General features: G+C 35.3%; 1 non-coding gene across 1 annotated transcript; it reads right to left on the bottom strand.

The window, feature by feature from the left end:
- Positions 1-1250: 1250 nt before the first annotated feature.
- Positions 1251-1356, bottom strand: LOC122734219. The gene has a single exon (XR_006354025.1). It is a non-coding gene; the product is annotated as a U6 spliceosomal RNA (small nuclear RNA).
- Between the last annotated feature and the right edge of the window lie 6956 nt (positions 1357-8312).

Genomic DNA, 8312 nt, shown 5'->3' with positions numbered 1-8312 from the left:
TCTTTAATCAATCGTGATTTAGAGCATTTTTTCATATGACAAAAGATAGCTTTTATTTCTTCATCAGAAAATTGCCTGTTCATATCCTTTGACCATTTCTCAATTGGGGAATGACTTGGATTCTTATAAATTTCATTTAGTTCCCGATATATTTTAGAAAAGAGGCCTTTCTCAGAAATACTGGCTATAAAAATTGTTTCCCAGATTTCTGCCTCCCTTCTAATTTTGGATGCATTGCCTCTGTGTGAGAACTTTTTAATTTGATGTAATCAAAATCATCCATTTTGCATTTCATAATATACTCTATCTCGTGTTTGGTCATAAATTGTTTGCCTTTCCATAAATCTGAGACGTAAACTATTCCTTCCTCTCCTTATTTACCTATGGTATCACCTTTTATGTCTAAATCATGTACCCATTTTGACCTTATTTTAGTGTAAGATGTAAGATGTTGGTCTATGCCTAGTTTCTGCCAGACCATCCTCCAATTTTCCCAGCAGTTTCTGTCAAATATTGAGTTCCTATCCCAGAAGCTGGAGTCCTTGGGTTTATCAAACAGTACATTACTAAAGTCATTTACTACTTTGTCTCCTGTGCCTAACCTATTCCATTGATCCACCACTCTATTTCTCAGCCACTACCAAACAGTTTTGATGACTGCCGTTTTATGGTAAAGCTTCAGATTTGGTACAACTAGCCCACCTTCCTGTGCATTTTTTTTCATTGGTTTCCTTGATATTCTTGACATCTTGTTTTTCCAGATGGATTTTGTTATTATTTTTTCTAACTCTATAAAATAATTTTTAGGTTGTCTGATTGGTATGACATTGAATAAGTAAACTAATTTAGGTAGAATTGTCATTTTTATTATATTAGCTCATCCTATCCATGAGCAATTGATATTTTCCCAATTATTTAGATCTGATTTGTTTTGTGTGTAAAGTGTTTTGTAATTGTGTTGATAGAGTTCCTGGGTTTGTCTTGGCAAGTAGACTCCCAAGTATTTTATATTGTCTACCATTATTTTAAATGGAATTTCTCTATCTCTTGCTGCTGGACTTTTTCGGTCATGTATAGAAATGCTGATGGTTTATGTGGATTTATTTTATATCCTGCAACTTTACTAAAGTTGTTAATTGTTTCAAGTAATTTTGTAGTTGATTCTCTAGGATTCTCTAAGTATACCATCATATCATCTGCAAAGAGTGACAGTTTTGTTTCCTCCTTGCCTATTCTAATTCCTTTCATTCAAAAATATGGAACACTTCATGAATTTATGTTTCATCCTTGTGCAGGGGCCATGCCAATCTTCTCTGTATCTTCCAATTTTAGTTTATGTACTCCTGAATCAAGCACTTGGGGATAACGTTTTATTGAATTCTTTGGCAATCAACAAAAACATTTCAAATTTTGAATGCCACCTGTTTTATTTCAATGTGATACTTCCCTTTAAAACCACTAATATTACAGATTTCACATACAATTGAGAGTCAAGGAACATCTCTCTCTCTCTCTCTCTCTCTCTCTGGTTCAGTATTGGCTTTCTAGAATCCTAAAAGGTATTGCAGTCTTGGAGAACTGGCTTGTGTGTTTATTTATAATTATCTATTCACCAAGAAAGACATAATTCCCTTAGATGATGTATTATGCTTCATACCTGTATGCCTCTATGAGATACCCAGAATGACACTGTTGACACAAATTAAAACAGCATCAGCAATGCAAATTTATGGAAATTAGTCAAACTATCATGAATTCATACAAAGCCATCCTAAAGTGACTCCAATACAGGTAGAGTTCAGAATGAAACATTAGAAACTCTATAGCTACTTCCCTCCTGTTCAGTAGTCTAAGCCTGATACTGACGCAGATGTCTCTATTTTTATGGCCTATAATTGTTTCCTACTAATCAGAAGTGTTTAAGGTGTTTATCATACCAACCAAATCTGCAAAGATGGTACAAATTACAGAAAGGAAACAGGGAGGCAATATAGGTTCGGTTGTACAACACGACTTCGAAACAGGAATACAACATAGTCAAAGTTTTAATGTTTCACTGTGTATATATCCATAAACAGTTCCCTCTTTCAGCTTCTAAGAAGGACAGCAAAGGCCAGACTTCTTGGAGTCATATGACAGCAGCAATTAGTAATTATCCAGGATCCCTAGGTGGTGTTATGATCAGATCAGGACAATCTTTACTTAGCATAATTTCGATGGGCATACTGGTCAGTAGATAACTGACAATGACTCACTTAATTTGATACCATAGTGCAGACATTTTGAAGATGACCCAAAGCCCTCCAAACAATCTAAAAGCAAGAAGATTCAGTAGAGTGCTAGGAATTACCTGAGCTTTTACTAATAATCCTTGGAGCTTAGGACAAGAAAAAAGATTGTACCACTCACTGAGAGCCATTATGGCCTGGCCTAAAGTCAGCAGTGATGGCAGAAATTATTCAAGAAATCAAGTTAAAAGTTACCTTCATTCACTATTATTTTAAAATATCGTCATAAACATGGAACTTCAATTCAAAATCCATGTTTTCATAGAAAGAGGGAAAGTATCATTACTGCATTGACAAAGACAGGATTATCAACTTTCAACAATCCTGAGGGAGTAACCTTTCCTATGTATGCAAAACAAGCAGTCGTGGGAACACAGGAAACATGGGAGATGCCACTATAGGTCAGACACATCATAAAACTAAAAGGATGGATGACTTAGTTGGTAGGAGAACATGGTAATTATTCACCATAATGCTGTGACCTCAAATGCTGAAGATGCCTTCTTAACAAGAAAGATAACGGGATGTTAATATCTTTAAAATATGAAGAGGATCTGACTACTACTGATTCCATCAGGAAGAGAGAATTTGAGTTTTGGAAAGCCAGGGAATGTCCAGTGTAAGGAAATAAAGGAAGTCTATGGGGAAACTATGAGGCAAGGAGATAAAAGTAAAGGTAAAATGGTGAACAAAGAACTGAGGGGATGGGGTTGTGGAAGAAGCTACATATATTAATTCATGATAGGTTGCAAGGGAAGGCCAAGGTAACACATTTTTGGGCACTGAAGTCAGCTAGGCTGTCTGCTTTTCAGAGATCTAGAACTAGATATGGTAGGAGGGCCCTGAGGAGAAGGCTGGCTCCTTCGGCAAGGGTTCCCTAGTAAGCTCCTATCTGCCTGCTCTGAAATATGCTAATTAAGCAAAAAAAAACACCCTGTGATTTGTAGCATCCCTGACTTCATTCAATTTCTCCTAGAAATCTCTCTCTACGCAAAGGAGAATGTATTATTGGCTTCTAATACAGAAGTTAAACTTCAATAGTGTATCAGTCAAACAACTTCAAAGACCTCTTTCAAAAAAGTCATGGTCTATCTCCCTTCTGTGAATAGACTGGCAGCAGAGGAGACTGAATAAATTGAAGACAAAATTTGAGTTTGCCTTTGTGCCTGTGATACGCAAAATTTCTCCAAGAAGATAATACTTAGGACAATGTAGAGTTCAAGCAACATAACACTGTCCTCTCAGTCCTTCTCCTCGCTTTGCTGCCTCCTCAGCCAACTGCCAAGACTTCTTTAATTGTTTAGTTGAGAGAATTATAATAACTAAGATCTCTTGTAGGAAATCACCAGGAATATGCAGGATAACCTCTAAGATTTGCCTACTAAGATGGACTATAATTTTTTTGTATTCCTATCAAACTATCCTGTTCACATTACAGATATATTAGTTTCAGGACTTAAAAGGTACAGTTAAAAATGAAATAGTTCTCAACTTACATCAAACCATAAAGTTCTTTAAGTGCCTATCTCTATTCTGCAGTTCCACAAATGTGCCATATAAAATTCACCACTAGTACTGAGAGAAATTAAGATGCTGATCAATGCAGCTTAAATTTCAAAGCTTGCACAAAAAGAGGAAAAAGCTTTGGTAACCACACCTGTTCCACACCTGTATACTAAATTTCAATAATAGTTTAGGAGATGAAATTTCACTATAAAAAGAGATCCAAAGAGAAATGCCACAAACTCAACACGAATTGCAGTGATATCATAATTGGATGGTGAAAATGCCAATTTGAAGAGGATGTTCACCCATTCCTATCCTAAGAAACTGTCCCCCAGTAAGATGGAGGAAAACCCTAATCTACTGACTCTCAATGTTTATAGTTTTAAAGATTAGCATAGCAAGCAATGTCCTTCAGTACTATATTAAATTAGATTAGAAATGGACTGTTACATCAATAATAAAAACAAAAACTACATCATTATCTCAATAGATGCAGAAAAGGTTTTTGACAAAATACAACTCATTCCTATTAAAAATAATGAAAAACATAGGAACAAATGGAGTTTTCCTTAAAATTATAAGAAGTATCTAAAACCATCAGCAAATGTTATATGGAATGGGGATAAGTTGGAATAATAATAAAATCAGGGGCGAAGCAAGGATGCCCACTATTATTCAATATTGTACTGGAAATGCTAGCTATGGAAATAAGAAAAAGAAATTGAAGTAATTCGAATAGGAAAGGAAGAAACAAAACTCTCTGCATATGATATGATGGTATACTTGCAGGATCCTAGAGAATTAACTAAAAACTAGTTTAAATAATTAACAACTTTAGCAAAGTTGTGGGATATAAAATAAACCCAGACAAATCATCAGCATTTCTATATATTACCAACAAAGTCCATCAGGAAGAGACAGAAATAATGGTAGAGGGGGGCAGCTAGATGGTGCAGTAGATAAAGCACTGGCCCTGGATTCAGGAGTACCTGAGTTCAAATCCGGCCGCAGACACGACACTTACTAGCTGTGTGACCCTGGGCAAGTCATTTAACCCCCATTGCACCACAAAAATAAATAAAAAAAATAAATAAAATAATGGTAGACAATATAAAATACTTGGGAGTCTACCTGCCAAGACAAACCCAGGAACTATATAAACACAATTGTAAAACACGTTTTACACAAATAAAGTCAGATAGAAACAATTGGAGAAATATTAATTGCTCATAAGTAGGGCAAGTCAATATAATAAAGATGACAATTCTACTTAAATTAATTTACTTATTCAGTGCCATACCAAACTACCAAAAATTATTTTAGAGAGCTAGAAAAATAACAAAATTCATCTGAAAGAACAAAAAGTCAAAAATATCATGGGAATATGTGAAAAAAAAGTAAAGAAAGGTAGCCTGGAAGTACCAGATCTCAAAATATATTATAAAGTAGTAATCATCAAAATAATCCAGTACTATAGAGTAGTGGATCAGTATAACAGGTTAAGTACACAATACAAAATGCTAAATGTCCACGGTAATTTAGTGTTTTATAAAACCGAAGATCCAAGATTTGGGGTTAAAAACTCAGTATTTGAGAAAAATTGCTGGGAAAACTGGAAAGCAGGTGGGAAGAAACTAGGTATAGACCAACATCTCACAGCATATACCAAGATAAGGTCAAAATGGGTACATGATTTAGATATTGTAACGATTGGAATGACGCCACCTACTGGAGACTTGCTGTGGAGAGCTCCACCATGAGGAAAATGCCTCAGAGGCATTGTGGCTTTTCTTTGGCGTCAGGAAATGACGTTTGCTCATGGGTGCTGTCTATCAAGTCTACCAGCCAATCAACTGGAGGAGCCTCCTATGGTCTGGGAGGAGACAGGAAGGAGGAAAGGGAGCCTGGGCAGAGAGCGCTGGCCTTTTTTTTGGCTTCCGGACTTGATGGTGGTGGCGGCAGAGGACTTCACAGGAAATTTGAGGAAAGATAGGAATGCCAGGCTGTTAGAATTCTGTTCTCAATCTTTTTCTTTCTATTTTCCAATAAACCCTTAAAAACCTAAACTCGTTTTATCAGTGATTTTTAGTCAGTTTCCCCCAAACTGGGGGAACACATTAGAATCCACATTTAGAATCTTAAATTACACAATATAAAGGGTGATATCATAAAGACATTAGGAGAACATGAAATATTTGAAATCTATGGATAAGGGAAGAGTTTATGACCAAACAAGAAATAGAGAACACAATGGTTTATAAAATGAATAACTGTGATTGCAATAAATGAAAAGTGTTTGCACAAACAAAAGCAAGGTAGACAAGATTAGAAGGGAAGCAGAAAACTGGAAGGCAGTAATTTACAACATGTTTCTCTGATAGAGGCCTCATTTTTCAAATACATATTTTTATAATTTTAATACACATTATAATATATAATACACATCATTCCCCAACTGATAAATGGTCAAAGGATATGAACAGGCAGTTTTCAGAAGAAGAAATCAAAGCTATCTTTAGTTATATGAAAAAATACTCTAAATCACTACTGATTAGAGAAATGCAAATTTTAAAAATAATAATAAACATTTTTATTTAAGTTGTAAGTTCCAATTTCTATCCCTCCCTCCTCTCCCTGTCTCTGAGGCTGTAAGCAATCAGATATAGGTTATACATGTGTAATTATGTAAAACCTTACCATATTAGTCATTTTGTATAAGAAAACTTGAAAAAAAGAAAAAAAATGAAAGAAAGTGAAAAATATGCTTCAGTCTGTGTTCAATCAATATCAGTTTTTTCTTTGGAGATGAATAGTATGCTTTATCACTAGTCCTTGGGGCTTGTCTTGGATCATTGTATTGTTGAGAATAGTCATTCACAGTGCTTCATCAAACAATATTGCTGTCACTGTGCAAAATGTTCTCCTGGTTCTGTTCACTTCACTATATGTCAGTTCATATAAGTCATTCCAGGCCTTTCTGACACCATCCTGTTTCTTGTAGTCCAATAATATTCTATCACCATCATATACCACAGCTTGTTAGTTATTCCTCAATTGATGGACATTCCTTTGATTTCCAATTCTTAGCCACCACAAAAAGAGCTGCTATAAATATTTTGTACAAATAAGTCTTTTTCTCTTTTGGGGGAAGTCTTTGGCATATAAACCTAGCAGTGGTATTGCTAGATCAAAGGGTATGCATGGTTTTATAGCCCTGTGGGCATAGTTCCAAATTGCTCTCCTGAATGGTTGGACACATCCACAACTTTACTTACAGTGTCTTAGTGTCCCAGTTTTCCCACATCCCCTCCAACATCCAATATTTTCCTTTTCTTAGTCATATTTACCATTCTGTTAGGTGGGAGGTGATACCTCAAGGTTATTTTCATTTGCATTTCTCTGATTAATAGTGATTTAGAGCATTTTTTCCATGTCTGAAAAATGCCTTTTCATATCCTTTGAACATATGTCAATTGGGGAATGACTTATATTTTTATAAATTTGACTCAGTTCTCTACATATTTGAGAAATGAGGCCTTTATCAGAGATACTTTAAAAAAATACTTTCCCAGTTTTCTGCTTTCCTTATGATCTTGGTTACATTAGTTTTGTTTGTGTAAGAGCTTTTTAATTTTATATCATCAAAATTCTCTATTTTACATTTTGTATTGCTTTCTATATTTTCTTTGGTCCTAAATTCTTCCTTTGTCCATAAATGTGACAAACTATTCCATGCTCTCTTAATTTGCTTATGGTATTGTCCTTTATGTGTAAATCCTGTACCCATTTTGACCTTTTTAAAAGTATAGAGTGTGGGGCCGCTAGGTGGCGCAGTGGATAGAGCACCAGCCCTGCATTCATTAGAACCTGAGTTCAAATCAGGCATCAGACACTTAACACTTACTAGCTGTGTGACCCTGGACAAGTCACTTAACCTCAATTTCCCCACAAAAAAAAAAAAAAAAAGTATACAGTGTGAGATGCTGGTCTATACCTAGTTTCTGCCATACTATTTTTCCAGTTTTCCCAGCAGTTTTTGTCAAATGATGTTTTTGTTCTAAAAGTTTGGATCTTTGGGTTTATCATATACTAGATTACTATAGTCATTTACTATAGTGTAATTTGTACCTATTTTATTCCACCGATCCATCTTTCTATTTCTTAGCCAGTACCAGATAGTTTTGATAGTCACTGCTTTAAAATACAGTTTGAGATCTGGTACTGCTAGACCACCTTCTTTAGCAAGAAATGCAAATTTAAACAACTCTGAAATACCAAGACATACCTATTAGATTGGCTAATACAGCTGATAAGGGAAATGACAAATGTTGGAGGGGATATGGAAAATTGGGGACACTAATACACTGCTAGTGACAATTAGGTGGTGCAGTGGCTAGAGCACTAGTTCTGGAATCAGGAGGACCTGAATTCAAATCCAACCTCAGACATTTACTAGCTGTGTGACCCTGGTCAAGTTAACCCCAATTACCTCAAAAAAAAGATCCAACTCACTTTTCA

This window comes from Dromiciops gliroides, chromosome X (genome assembly GCF_019393635.1).
Source record: "Dromiciops gliroides isolate mDroGli1 chromosome X, mDroGli1.pri, whole genome shotgun sequence".
In the NCBI taxonomy this organism is placed as follows: Eukaryota; Metazoa; Chordata; class Mammalia; order Microbiotheria; family Microbiotheriidae; genus Dromiciops; species Dromiciops gliroides.
This window is presented reverse-complemented; position numbering and strand designations above follow the sequence as displayed.